Source organism: Arachis duranensis, chromosome 2 (genome assembly GCF_000817695.3).
Source record: "Arachis duranensis cultivar V14167 chromosome 2, aradu.V14167.gnm2.J7QH, whole genome shotgun sequence".
In the NCBI taxonomy this organism is placed as follows: Eukaryota; Viridiplantae; Streptophyta; class Magnoliopsida; order Fabales; family Fabaceae; genus Arachis; species Arachis duranensis.
Genome location: NC_029773.3, coordinates 14,341,610 through 14,357,764, shown reverse-complemented (window position 1 = coordinate 14,357,764; position 16,155 = coordinate 14,341,610).

Sequence of the window (16,155 nt, the reverse complement as noted above, 5' to 3'; positions counted from 1 at the left end):
CTAAACAGGTCACAAGTTCATCAGCATACTTAATTCAATGGCCAAATTTTAAAATTATTTTTTAAAAAGAAAAATCAATCACTGAATTTATACAGATTATTGGATTGCACGTCTCAAAAACTCAATAGATGGGAAGTCAATACCTTGTTCTTGGCCGAATGGATTACATTACTCAATCAGCCTTAACAGCAGTACCTTTTGATCTGATATAAATAACCAACACTACAAAAAAATGTTGAGTACTGTCGAATTCAGCATCGTAAAATAACTGCGGTTCTACTGCACTACAAGAAAATATTAAATACCATCAGATTTATTATTGGATTCATCAAATAAATCCGAGAATAATTAATTTTCTGTTGGATTTACTATTGTCCTGGAATTGACAGTATAAATGGCGTTAGAAACTATCTATTGATGGATTATTTTTGTCCGACGCTAATTATCGGCAGATTTTACGTCGATTTTTAAAATAGATTTGTCGAGACTGAATTGATGATTACCGTCAGATTAACCCGACGGTAACTTTGGCACCATTTGACGTGTTTAGGCGCCAAGTTACCATCGAATTTTTTCGCTGATAAATCTATCGGTGGTATTTTTATTTTTATTTTCTTTTTGAGCACAGTTAAGTCACAATTAATAGTTAAATTAAAATTCTTGTTAATGAAATTGCTAACACCAATTCAAAATTACCTGAAATTAACAAATTATTTTATTAAAAATAAATGGTCTTAATATAATAAAATGTCATAGAAGTAGAACACAATTAATAGACATAAAAAAATAAATCCCTAAATCCGATAGATCCTAGTAATTGTTGTCGTCGTCGTCAAGATCCTTCTGCTGAGGCGGTGGAGTAGGTGCTGACATCGGTGCCTCACCAGCGGCGTTGCCACTGAAACGCTGCCTCCAGCGCGCATCTGCTGGTTGTACACCTCTATTTACTCTCACAAACGATTTAGCTGCTCCATCTTCTTCTTTAGGTTCGAGCTGACGGCAACGGGTCTTCCCACGCTTGCAAGAAGGTCGTTGTACCTCTGCTCAGATTGTTCCACTTGTTGGTGAAACTCTTGTGTCAGCTTCTGCACCTCCTTCCTCAAGTCAATAACTTTCCGGAGATCGGCAGGACTAGTGGCAAAGGTAGAGGCAGATGAAGCCGCCAACATGAAGGAGCGGAGGCCACTGGTAAAGAACGACCACAACTCGAAGCGGCAATTTTTGTGGGGTTCAAAGGCGGTCTGGCGCCAAACCTTATTAGGATCTACCACTGAGGTCTCATAGCCGGTTTCGTTGTTCCCACTAGGCGGTTGAGACTGCTGGATCACGGCCTCCAATCTCTATGTGTAATCCTCCTGTGTCGTTGTGATTAGGATAACAGTTAATTGGCTTTAAACCAAATAAATTTAAAATTTAGGATTAATTTAAACTTACATAATGGGTCGCAGATCGCTCGTCAACAAAAGTTTGCACCAAACAATAATGTTTGCGCACAGGAGATCTCCGAGGTCATTAAGTCAATATACGACAACCTGTGGCTGAGGTACACGACGATCTCGGCTGAAACCAAAGAGCGGTAGTTTCAGAAGTAGGCTGTAAGATAATCCTTACCTGAATTAGTTATTTAATTTGTTGATTTATTTTATTGGTTAATATAATTTGTATTCTAAGTTGTTGGATCGTGAGGCGACACTGGCAGAGACCTTCAAGTATACCCATACTTTGAAGGCCAACAAGGAGAGATTTGTTGACGAGTGTAAGACCTAGAACTTTTGAAAAGTTTTATTATGAACTAATTTCAAATCATTTATTTATTAACAGCTTTAATTTCAGAAATTATTTTATTAAAGGCAATTAAAGCAAGTTTTGATTAATTAAATTTGAAATAAATTAAAGTTTTATCCAATTTTATAATTATTGAGTATTTTTCTATTTACAATTTAAAGTTTTAGAAATTAGAAAATGATGAGGTTTGACTATTTAAATTAGAAATTTTATCTAATTTTATAATTATTAAATTATTTTTTAAATTTAAATTATAAAATTAGTAGTTGTAAAATAATAAGGATTTTATATGATTTGATTTAAATAATTTATATTTTTATAATTTAATACTTTAAGTTTTAGGAATAAAGAAAATTAATTATATTACCCTATAATTTCAATTAGAGTATTTGATTTCAAAACAATTAGTATTTTGATACAGAAATAATATTTTAAAGTAATTTTAGAAATTTAATTAGATTTCAAATTAAACCCAAAATCTTCAAATTAAAATTCTAATCCTAAAACAACACAACACTCTCTCACACACTCCCTAAGCTAAACCCTAACCCCCAAGCCACGGTCGGAGAAGTAAAAAGAAAGAAAGAAAGAAAGAAAGAAAGAAAGAAAGAAAGGAAAAGAGGGAGGGGGGCTCCGGGAAGAGAAGGAAAGGGGAAGAGGAAAAACGGTGCCAGCGGGCGTCATTGCCGCAATGCCACCGTGTTGCACAGAGGAAGGAGAGAGCATAAAGAGTAGAGGGAAGAGAGAGGAAGAAAGCGCGTGAGGGAGCTTAGTCACGAAGAGAGGAGATGCACATCTGACCCGTCGCGGCAAAACCGCCGTCGTGTCCGAGCCGAAGAGAGAGGGAAGTGTGGAGTCAGCGTCGCACAGAGAGGAACACGAAGCAAGAACCGCGCTGCTGTCGTCGGGCTCGCCGTCGTCTAGTGCCACCATCGCGTCATCGTCTCTGAACATTGTCGCCGCTGCCGTCGTTGACGAGCCCAGCCGCCACCGTTGCGTGCTCCATCACCACTGTTGGAGGTCTGTCTCCGATCTGAGCTGAGAGAGAGGAAACGCGAACGGAAGAGAAGACGGGTAGCCACCGCCAGCTGAATCACCAGAGCTGTTGCCGTCACCGGGATTCACTGCTGGTAAGGGTTTTGTGTTTGTTTTTTGTTCTTTTGAATTCCATAAATTTTACCGTCACTGCGTGGTTGTTATAGTCGTCGTCACTGGAGTTTGGGTTGGCTGTCGGAGCTGCCACCAAATTAGTTCAAAGACCGTTGCTGCTTCGTTCTCTTGTTACAGAAAGTATCTCTGTCTCAGAATCCTCGCCGTTAGTATTCCATTATATGTTTTAAGCTTTTCACGATATTAATGTTTTAGGATTTAGTAACCGAGGTTACATGTTTCAATTAAAGTTGTATCTACTTTTGCGAAAGTGAGTCTGGCTGTAAGACTGCCGATGATTTTGGTCCGAAAGAAAAGGTTTTTTTGACGCGTTTAGTTTTTGGGTTCAACTTGTCGAGGTAGAAATTTTTCTAAAAACTCAATTTTTATAATTTAGAATTGTTATAAATGGTTATTATTGTGAATAATATATTTTGGTGATTATGTAAGTTTTATGAATTGTCTGGCTTGAATTGGATTAATATGATTGTTTGTTGATTGAATTATTGTTTGGTTTTGTTAAACGGGAAGTTGCGGAATTGTTTTGTTACAGTATTGGAAATGAGTTTGATTTGTTGAAAATGATTTGATTTTGGATCGGTTTAATTTGGAGATGGTTTAGTTAAGACCTAAAAAGGGTGGCAAAGTCTGAATTTTAGGAGAGATGCTGCCGAAATTTTGTTATAAAATTTAAGGTTTTGATTGAAAAGTTATTTAGAAATAGATTGGATTTGAGGAATTCTATTATTTGATTTTTGATTTATTTGAAAAATAGTTATGTTTCGAAATTAATTCATTTAAGAAAAGTATATGTTTTGAGGTCGATTTAGTAAAAAAGAATTATACTATTTTGAGTTCGATTTATTTATTTTACGATTTTAAATTATTTAAGAAAAGTATTATGTTTTAAGGTTGATTTAAATATGAAAAGGGCTCAAGTTTTGAATTTGACTTAAGAATTTCATTCGAAGAAATTTTAGTGAATTTAAGAGAAATTGAACTTTGATTGAATAATTCCGCTTGCGACGTTTTGAAAGAGTCAAAGAAATGGTTTTAAGAGTGAACCTGAAAGTGGTTTTGATTTAAATGGATTGGTTTTTGTTTTAGGTGATTGTGTTTTGAAATTGATTTGGGACTTTTGATTTATATAACTCGGTTTGATTTACATTTTATTCGATTGATTCAAACCAAGAAACTATGACTTTAAGCATTTTCAATGAATTTAAGAAAATGAGACGGGTTGTTTTTTTCCTAAAATCTTGAGACTCTACTAGGGAGTTTTATTACCAAATTCTAATTTAGAATGAATGATTTTGAGTCTATTAAAAGAGATTTTAATTTTGGTATAATTTTGAAGTTGTTTGGAAGTTTTAGGAAAATGTTACATAAAATGGTCTCGTTTTGAAAGGAAGTTGATTTTTGAGGAAAAAATTATTCTTGGCAAGATGTGAAGTTAATACGTTTGTTATTGAAAGTAAATGGGCCAAGAATGACTATAATTTGAGCTTGATTAATTGTGGATATTACTGAGATTGTTGATAAGTCGCTAAATGTTAAGGCTAGGTAGGTTGATGTGAGATCCCTTCGAAAGCACTAACATGCTGAATCGGTTGATGTGGGACCCGATAGTGCTGTTAGGGCTGCCTTTGTAATTTGCTATGCGCCTGACAAAGCAGGTTGATGTGGGATGCCGCTTGTCCAGGTAGCAGCGTCAGCGTGTGGGGCAGGTTGATGTGGTATCCCGCCTACGTTTAAATGTGAGTAGTTGATGTAGGATCCTACTTGCATCCCTTCACATATCACAAGAGTAAATTCGGGCACTATATCCGCGAAGCGCATATGACATACGTGAACAGAAGGGTAATCTCTGGGAGATGTGTCGGGTTCGGCAAGATAACTGACAAATGAGAGCTCACTGCCAGTTAGGACTGGCATTTATCATATGCATCTATGTGACATTGTTTGGGTGTGCATATTGTAATTGGTTCGCCTATGTGAATAATTATATTTAACTGTTAATTTCTATACTTGTTGTAACTGTTCTTGATTGTGTTTGAATCTTATTATTTGTGTTTGTGACTGAAATTAGTCGGATTGTGGTAAATTGGATGTTGGTTGAGTTGTTTGGACCTGAGGCTGTGATTGATTATGTGATGAGCCAGAGGCCGTGATTGGTTTGTGTTTGTGGTTTAGTAAAGTATGAAAAATCAAACTGGTTCAGCATAGACTTAATGAGCTTATGCTCGGAACAGGTTGGTCATTCATACTGTTTATAGACTTAATGAACCTATGCTTGGAACAGGTTGGTCATTCATACTGTTTAAGAAGACTTTTAATATTTTATACAAAAGAAAAAGGTTTTGGATTTTGAAAAATTAATGGATTTCTCTTTTAAAAAAGGATTTTGAATTTTTGAATGTAAACCTTTTGTTTTTGAAAAGATACATAAGGCGAGCAACGATCACTATACCTTGAAATAGTTTTATTTTACGTATCTTATTATAGCAATTCTGTAACCTCTATTGAGAACCAATAAGGACAATGTTCTCACCCCATCTACATGTTTCCCTTTCAAGATATGGATGAAGAAGTTATGAAGAGTTTATCTTAGTTTCTGTTTCTACGATGCTTTGTATTATCTTAGTTATTAATATTTTTCCCTCGCCTTTATTTTTATAATTTTGTAAGAAGGATAGGATTTGTGATATGTAATGCTTGTAAGATATTACTATGTATATGTACACATATAATTTTAAGTATGGTATCTGGTTTGTATGTTTGTATGTATGTTTTCAACCAAAAAGTCTTTTGAAAGATTATATGGTTTAAAGTTTTAAAAGGCTCCTATCTTAGTGTTAAATATGTTTAGAGTCGTCATAATATCCAAGCTATTAGAGTGGCGTAGTCAGAAACATGGCATTCTGATAGCAAGGGTGCTACAACGAGCAGTTTGCAGCGCATTATGTGAGTTTAAATTAATCATAAGTTTCAAATTTATTTGGTTTAAAGCCAATTAACTGTTATCTAAATCATAACGTGTGTGACATCGGAGGATTACACGTAAAGGTTGGAGGCCGCGATCCAGTAGTTCAACTGCCTAGTGGGAACGACGAAGCCGGCTCCGAGACCTCACTAGTAGATCCTAATAGGGTTTGTCGTGAGACTGCCTCTGAACTCCACAAGAATCGCTGCTTCAGGTTGGGGTCATTTTTCGCCAGTGGCCTCCGCTCCTCCGTGTTGGCGGCTTCCTCTACCTCTGCTTCTGCCACCATCCCTACCGATCCCCAGAAAGTTATTGACTTAAGGAAAAAGGTGCAAAAGCTAACACAGGAGTTTCACTGATAAGCAGAGCAATCTAAGCAGAGGTACAATGACCTTTTTGTATGCGTGGGAAGAGTCGTTGCCATCAGCTCGGACCCGACGGAGAAGTTGGAGCAACTAGATCGTTTGCAAGAGAAGATGGAGGTGTACAACCAGCAGATGCGCGCTGGTTCCAGCGGCAATGCCGCTGTTGCGGCACCAACGTCATCACCTATTCTGTCGCCTCAGCATGGGGACCCCGACGATGATGACGATTTCTGGGATTTATAGGGTTTAGGAATTGATTTTTTATGTCTACTTCATTGTATTCTACTTCTGTGACATTTTATTATATTCAGAGCATTTATCTTTAATAAAATAATTTGTTAATTTCTGGTAAATTTAAATTGTTGCTAACAATTTTGTTAACAAGACTTTTAATTTGACTACTAATTGTGACTTAACTGTACCCAAAAAATAAAAATAAATTTTGTTTCTGATCTCTCTTCATGATTCATTTTAGAATTTTGTGAACGATATATACAAATGGACTTACCTACTTTATTTTTTTCGTTATCTCTTTTTTAATAAAATGAATTTAATTATTTTAGAAACAAAAATTGTCAGTGAGCAGGGACGGATCTACTTGGTGGGATGTGGGGACAAGTGCCTTCATTGAGTTTTATAAAATTCTCGAGTAGTATATAGTATTAAAGTTTAGTTGCTCCCACTATATAGATAATTTTGACCCCACTTTTTACAATAACAATATTATCAAAAAATATTTAATTAAATTTGATTTTATCAATATATAAAAGTTGATTTTAACTATTTAATAAAAAATAATTAAATAAATAATAATAAAAGAATGAAAAGTTAAAATAAGCAACCCTAATATCATAATTATTCTCAAAACCAATTTTTTTGCTACTATCTTTTTTTACCTTTTTCCAGTTTTTTATTTTTCTATTTTTTATTCTATTTTTTAATTTCTTTTGATTTAATTAAAAGTTTATTTTTATCTTTTTGTAATTTTTATTTTATTAAATTATACTTTTGCAATTATACTATTGTGTAATATTTTTATTTTTTGATTAATAGTTATTGTACAATAAAATTTTATAAGTATTTTTTTATGATTGTTTTGTTGAATATTTTATATTCATATTATACTTTTAAATTTTTTTAAAATTATAAATTGTATTTCTATAATATTTATATTTATTAATAAATTAATTTAAGTTTATAAATTTATTTTTTAGTAATGAAGAAATATTTAAAAAAAATCATTACCATTAGAATTTGGATATCAAAAATAATTCATCAACCTCTTCTAGTAAAAATACATTTTTAAAATTTAAAGTAAAAAGTCTTATAGCAGATTCTATCCTCGACAAACCAAAAATTTCAAAATTATATTTTACAACAATAAAATATAATTATGAAAATTAGGGTAAAGTATATTTTTTGTCCTAATGTTTGTATTTTTTTTCAAAAATATTTTTAGCGTTTAATTTCATTCAATTTTCTCCCTAACGTTTTTTTATTCATTCAATTTTGCCTTTAAAATTTTCGATTTATGTCAAAACTGTCCCTAAAAATTTTCAATTTATTCCTAACATTTTATATAAGTTGACGTTTAGGGATAATTTTGACATAAATCGAAAACGTTAGAAACAAAATTGAATATAACTAAACGTTAAGTGTATTTTTAAAAAAATTGCAAATATTAAGAATAAAAAGTACACCTTACTCTAAAAATTATTGTCTTATTATGTATGATTTGCATCCATGACAAAAATTTTTTTGGATTCATCTCTAACTATAACAACCTAGAGCTAAATTTTTGTCAACTACAATTATGTACTTCTTTCTCTCAATTTCAATTATGATTTCCATTTCATTTTATTTTATTATGAATTAAATTTACTGGATAGGACATTGATGTAATCCATTATGTGAATTGATATGTTATCGATTGATATTATTCAACGATTTATGTTATGAACCATAAGGTTGCATTTGTTTCTAAGAGCAGGACAGGATAAGACACTGAGAACAGGACAGAACAAGATACTGATGGATAGAGACATAAAATTTTGTATTTTTATATTTTATTTGGTGATAAACTAGAACAAATTATAAAAATTTAATTTATTCTCATTTTTTTATTCAAACAATTTGAGATAAAAATATAACAATAAAAAATATAATTATGAAAAATTAACAAGAATAATGAAAGAAAAAATAAAAAATAAGTTGTGTCTCTTATTAGTGTCTCCCTGTCCTTCTTGTCAGGATGGACATAAAATACACTAATTCAGTGTCTTTGGACACATTGTTTCTGTCTATGTTTCTTCTACCAAATACGATTTTATGTCTCAATATTTCTGTCTCAGTGTCCTGTCTCTGTAAACAAATGCAATCTAAGTGTTTATAATTGTTCTTAATAATTTTGAATGATGGACCAATATTTAAATGATTATTGATGATTTACAATGACTTGAGAAAGAATTTGTAGATAGAGCTAGTTATTATAAACACCAAAAATTGGGTGAAAACCAGAGATAAACAAACACAAATTTTGTAACTAAATTCAAAGAATAACTTTTTTTTCTTATATAATTTGGAACTAAGAGATTAGTACATATACATAATTAAAGAGTGTTTTTGGATATTACAAAGACTTGAAACTCGCTCAAAAGAAACTAGTCTCTATGAGTTCTAACTAAAAAATGTTAAATAACTAAATTTAACATATTCAATATCATAATGAGGTAAAATCAAACGTCCTAGCAATTGTGATATATTGTATACAAGTTTTCTATTAACTGCTCTTCTTACAATTTATATTTTTACTGTAGTCAATAGTACACAATCAGATTAGTAAAAAAATCAAATTTTGTGAAACTAAATAATAGCTGAAAAGCAAATTCAATACTTGACAATTTTTTGTGGGAGCCATATTTTACTCATTATATTTTATTACTTGAAATGGCTAGTGCACATATTAAGTGTTATATTTATAGCATATCAAAAATTTGACACCATTGTTAGGGAATTGTTCAATATTGATAAAAAGTTCAATTAACTATTAATTTGGACTTGTTCATTTTAATTCTTTATTGTGTGTATTTTTAATATTTAATTTGTATCATTTTCTCACTCTTTTGTTACACTGTTAAAAAAAAATTAACATAAAATATGCAACAATATTGACAATACTCAACCACATTCAACCATGAATTAACTAACCAAAGATGAAACAAAACCATTCAAACACCAAAAGCACCCAAACCATAAAAAAATTATCAGATCCATTTCCCCAATTTGAAATCCACAACGTCAGCCAAATGCAATCACATATAAAATCAATCAATCAACCATATCAAACACTAATTGACATCCAACCATCACTAATCCAGAAATAAATTTAAATTCAAACACCAACATATCTATAAATCTACATAAACCTTCATAAAAAATAGAAGCAAATTTGAAATAAATTAGAACAATATTTTTAGTAGTAAATAAATAAATTTATGAAAAGAAAAAATTCAAATTAAATAATTCTATTTTAAATAAAAAAATACCTTTTCTCTCTCTGGCAGTAGCATCGCCGACGACAGAACTTCCATCAGCGTCGTCGCAGGTTATTTTTGGCTGCATGCACAACTAACATTTTGTTTTCTTGTTAATGCATTGATTTATGTTTAAGAATTAATTTCGTTTTTCATCATATGGATTAGTGTGTATTGAAAAATAACTCTAATATAAATTGAATTCTTTTGAATCTTGGAAAAGTTATATCACTATAATTACAGCTTGAAACCATCTTCTCACAACTCCTTAATTGTCTGGATTTAATGTGATACGTGACATATAATTGCATCATTTTTTAGTTCTTAGGGTTTGTGTGGCTTATAAATCAAAATTTGAACTTAACCCTCTAATACAATTGATTGATCAAAGAATTGACGATTGGTTGGGTTAGAGGAGATTGAATTGCCTCGGAATAGGAATTCAATCACCTAGGGTTTGCCATAAATTCAATCCTTGCATGATCAAGGCAGTTGACTTTGAATGGTAATCCAAAAATTTAAACATCTCCAAAACTTTAACTCTTTTCTCATTCTATTTTCTCAACCATTCACTGTTTGCTTTTCTTAATTTACTAACTTTTATGCTGTTTTATATTCAAAACTCTCATTTTAACTTGTCTAACTAGAACAATTAACCAATTATTGCTTGCTTAGTCCATTACTCCTCGTGAGACCGACACTCACTCACCTGAGTTTATTACCTGGTACGACTCAGTGCACTTGCCAGTAAGTTGTGGTTTGAAATTCTGCACTATCTTTTAACTCGGATGATGTGTTGCATATGAGAGACTGAGAGTGATTAGTACATTTTCATATGGAAAAGTGTGAGTGATGTGAATGAAGAACCCTAATCTCTTGCCACTGTCATTTATCTCCTAGCTACTGCTCATCCTCTCGTCGTAGCTAATATCCTTGCCACTGTAAGAAATGTCGTTGTTGTTGCTTCAGCGAGTTTTCGATCTAGTTCTCGATTTGGCTTCAATTTGAAGGTTTGTCGCTCATCCCCTTACCACATCAAGCGACATCGTGTTCCTGGCTTCACTGAGCTTCTGTGATTTGTTTCTAGCTTCGATCTGAAGGCTAGTCACCACTACTCATTTTCTTGCCGTCTTTGTTTATCACCTTGCCGCCGCAAGCAATGCCGCTGTTGCTGCCTTTAGTGAGCTTTTGCGATTTGGTTCCATCTTCTCAGTCACTTCTAATAGGTAATATACTTTATTTTCTTTTTTTGGTTTTTCCTTCCTTTTCATACTTTTAGATCTAATTCATTCTCTAGTAGGAAGAAACAGAGAATTCTTGTTCTATGGAAGGAAGCTTCATGGAAATGATCGATTGAGCCCTCGAGTATGAGTTTACTGAGAACCATCAGAATGAATGTTCTATATTTAATTACAGTTTTTCCTTCTCCTAAATTCTTAGTTCTTTCTAGATTGCGAAGAGATTCGAAACCTCGTTAGATTTTTCGATTGTAGGACTCACAGGGTTAGGTTGTGAACTAATAAAATAAATTGTGGATTTACGTAGAGAATATAATTGTTAAATAATTCTCTCCAAAATTAAAATTCATTTGCCAGATATGCTTGTAAGTTTTTCTATTATTTTGTTCAATTACTTTATTATTTTTTTTGTTAGGGGAGGTTATTATTTACTTTCACTTTTTATTTGGATATAGCTTGATTAAGGGCATTAGTTTTCATGTTTGCTCTAATATTTGCCTTTTTTGTTATTTGGGTTTTAGAATATTGTTCTAGCATTGGATTCTTCTGTTCTGGATATTGATAAGGTTGAGAATCTTATCAAGTTTTGTCCCATCAAGGAAGAGATGGAGATGTTGAAGGTTTCTACTCTCGTGTGCATTAACTTATCAAAAATTATCTGAACTACAAAGTATAACTTCATGTAATGCATATGATTTGGTATTTCTATGAATTGTATCTTGGCTGCAATATCTTCATTTGCATAATATACTCAATTCGAGATTAAAAATCTTGAACCATATCACTGTTACTTGCATAGGTGGGCTATCCCATATTTGCTTCATTTAAGCCATATGCATATTTGTGCATCATCTTAACCTTAGTTCATTTTTTTAGGATTTCGGAATTCACACTTCATGTTTGCTTATGGTTAGATCTCTTTGATAAAAGAAAAATATGCATTAACAGTTTCAACTTAAACCCTTTAAGTAAATTGGAAATCTTCTCAATGGAACATCAAAAAATAACAAATTGCTCCAAAATTAAATGTAAAAGAGGTTTCTAAAATTTGCATGACATGATTCTTTGTTTAAAATGGAAAATGAACTTTTTACAATGGCTAATTCTAATGAAGTTCTTATTTTGATGACCCGTATCAATTTTTTATGGAGATGATAAAGGTTCCATGAGGAGAATCCAAGTTAAGGGTGTTTGCTTTCAAAATCAACTTTTCATCTTAGGTATGCTATCCAGATTATAATTATCCTATATTGCTTTTCATGCTTAAAGACAACTTCTTCTTGCTTCTTCAGGTGAATGATTTGAGAAAAAATTTGAATACAATCAACAATGCTGCTAAAGAGGTACTGTTTAATGGCTCTTAGTTGAAAAAAAAATGAAAGAATTACCAAGCTTATACTCTTGTTATTGCTTTATAATACACGTGAAAGAATTTATGAAATTACGCTAGATAATGCAGACTATTCTTAGCTTGGGCAATGCTTTGAATTAGGGAACAGCAAGGGGTATCTATTACTCCATTCTAACTTGACTGTCTTATATTTGAGATTAATTGTTGCATCCTGGTTCAACAATGCTGATTAGATTATATTTTTCCTTATATCAATGGCTGGATTATCAGTTGGATTCAAATTTGATAGCCTCTTTAAGTTACCTGATATTCATGCAAGAAATAACAAAATGACTTTAATGCATCATTTGTGCAAGATAGATATACCAAAATCTTTTAACAATATTTTGTATTATACTATGGTATCTTTGACATAATTTTGCTTTGCTGCATCCGTGTGAAAATATATTTATAAGACATAATGCTAAAGAAAAAGTTTTGTTTTCCTGTTGATAATGGCTCTCTTTGTAACATTTTGTAGTATGATTACTTTGTTTTTTTACCCACTTTAGTCTAAATCTCCAGTTTTTCATACTTTTCTCCATTTATTTTGCTTAATTTGCATTTCTTGCTTAGGATTGTGATATTTGTAAAGTAACTTGTTCTCGTCCCTTTCTTCACACATGACAAAATGTAATTCCCTGTTTTGGTTGGCCACTGCTGCTGTTTTTGTTACAATATCTTACAATGTTTTGTTCTTATCTCACTAGCTTCTTGATGAGAAAATGCTAGAATTGTTAAATTTTTATGAAGATCTTGTCTGTGTAGAAATAGCTTCTAAGGTATTCTTTTCTTAGTAATTCTTTGTGGTTGGTTTCTTGATGATAAATCATAAATGTATTTTAATAGAACTTGGGCAATAAAGGTTAATTACTTACGAATTTATGACTTTGGTGTCTAACACCTAGATCCAATTGAAATTACTGAAGAGAAAATGATATAAATCTATAGGCCAAAACCATGAATCTTCAATTACATTGTTACATGATAACATCTATAAGAAAACTAATATTGTGTTCTTCACCAAAAGATTATTGCATGGTGAACAACAACTAGTTATCATGCATTTTGATAATATTTTTTATGCCTAATTAGATGGGCCAAGAAAACCTTCAAAGAGAATCAATTTTAGGTAACTTTAATTGGTCTAAGTATGATTATTTTCTTGCTCAGGTGTTGAAGAATTTTATTGATATTGAAATTGCTGGTGCTGATGCAACAAATGTGCAAGAAGTGCCTCTGATATTATCCTCACTGAGCCTAATTTGAGTGTCATTATCAGTTTTGTGTTCGCTAGGAACACTATTTTTCAGAGGATGAAGAACTATACTATTAGTTTATGTCATTACCTAACTTAATTGTTTGAGTTCATTTTAATGTTTCTAGTTACCTGATATCAAATTGTTTTGGATTGGTGAATAGATCTATACTGTATTCATTACTATTCATATTGTGGTAAGTGAAGAAATAGTTTGAAATTAAAGTAAGCTAAGTTTTTCCACATGCATAATAGAATCATGTGATTTATTTGTATTCTTTTATTGTGCAGTTTGACTTCATGTTCATTGCATTGATCTGGAAGTTTGATTTTGCACCTTTTATGATTTTGATTATTGCTATACTAAATGATGGTAAGATAATATCTGCTTCATATTCGTGTTAATTATCTTGGTTTCTTCATCCTTTTTATCGAAGAACAAGAACAAAACACGACCTTAAGAGCCGTTCTATACTAGTTTTGAATTTCTTATATGTTAACTTTTGTAATTTCTGTAATTAACAGGTAGCAACTTTTATAGTAGCATATGCTAACTGGAGCTTTACAAGAATCAAGGGAATAGGATGGAGTTGGGCTGGTGTAATTTGGCTCTGTAGTTTAGTGACATACATTCCTCTTGACTTGCTCAAATTTCTTTGTGAGTTATGACTTTTAATTTTTGATGATTATGTATGAATTATAAAACTTATATGATATATCATATATTTGATGTTTTATTTATAGTTTATGATTCTTTATTATTACGAAAGTTTAAAAAAATTGTTGGTTTAATACGGTCAAAACGATAGTTCTAACCGCCATTTTAAACGAGCAAAAGCTATTATTTTAATCCGATAAAAAAGTATAAAACTATCATTTTAATCAAGTAAAAAAGACAATTAAAACTATCATTTTGAATGACATAAAATTGTTGTTTTAATTTGGTAAAAATAGTGGTTAAAATCAATAATTTAAACAAGCAAAACTGCCATTTTAATGGGTAAAAATGGTGGTTTTAACCACCAAGTTAAACGAAAAAATTTGTCATTTTACCCGATAAAATGGCGGTTTTGACTGTCATTTTAAACATAAAAAAATTCCATTTTAATTGACAAAAATAGCAGTTTTAAATCGCCATTTTAAACAATTAAAAAATCGTCATTTTATCTAGTTAAAATGGTGATTTAGATCGCATTTTAAACGTAGAGAAAACTGCCGATTTAGCCATAGAAATTGTGGTAATTTTTCAAAAACTGCCGTAATATCCAAAATGAAATCTACTTATGCATTTCCCAAAAATGCTGTTCTTGAAAATATTGGCGGTTAAAACCGCCGTAATTATCCTAAAAAATTGCCGTTTTAACTAAAATTTTTTGTAGTGTTGGCCAACATTTAAATGATTATTAATTTACAATGACTTGAGGAAGAATTTGTAAATAGATCTAGTTATTATAAATATAAAAAATTAAGCAAAAAAACTAGAGATAGATAAATACAATTTTTGCAACTAAATTTAAAGAACAACTTACTTTTCTTATATAATTTGGAACTAAGAGATTAGTACATATACATAATTAAAGAGTGTTTCTTGATCTTAAAAAAGACTTGAAACTAGCTAAAAAAACTAGTCTTTATGAGTTATAATTAAAAAATTTGAATAACTAAATTCAATATATTCAATTTCATAATGTGGTAATAACCAAAAGAGCTCCTTTGTATTTACAGTATATATGCGTGCTGTCAACTTGCACCAAAAATTTACAGTGCTTGAACGCTTATACACGGGTAGAAATACCAAGATATTCGATGTAGCATTTTCATACCATCCAGCTCCTCTTGTCCATGATAGGTACGGAAAGTCTCCACTTGCACAGCTGCTCCTAGCATTTTATCACACATGGTTGTGCACCATATCGACAATGATTCATAGGACACTTCCCAACCACCAAAGATCTTTGCAATAGACTTTTGCTTGGCCAACCATACCTTGCGATAGCTGATAGTATAGTTGAACCTAGATTGAACTTCCGCAGTTATAGAACGTACCTTTAAAGATAGGTCTGCTTCAAACAATGGCTTTAGAACCTCTATAATCGTGTTCGAATCCAACTTGGAATGATCTTGCGAAATTGATCTCATGGAACATGTGTGCCGCCTATTGTATCTCCTGACAACCTTTCTTTTGGATCAAACTAGTTTGGGTAAGCTGATCGCATCCTTTGTCATACGTCTTGCATTTGGCTTAGAAAGCCATAGATTCAGACTCATACACCATGTAATCGTTCCCTTTAGAAAATGTATAACTCTTTATTGCTGATATCGCTAACTTGTGAGAAGCGAATTCCTATCCAACATAGAATTCGCTATCTTCGGCAACGATACCTACATTAAAAAAGAGGTAATTGTTTTTCATGTCCAAAACTATTGTTAAAAAAAAGATATGATGACACCACA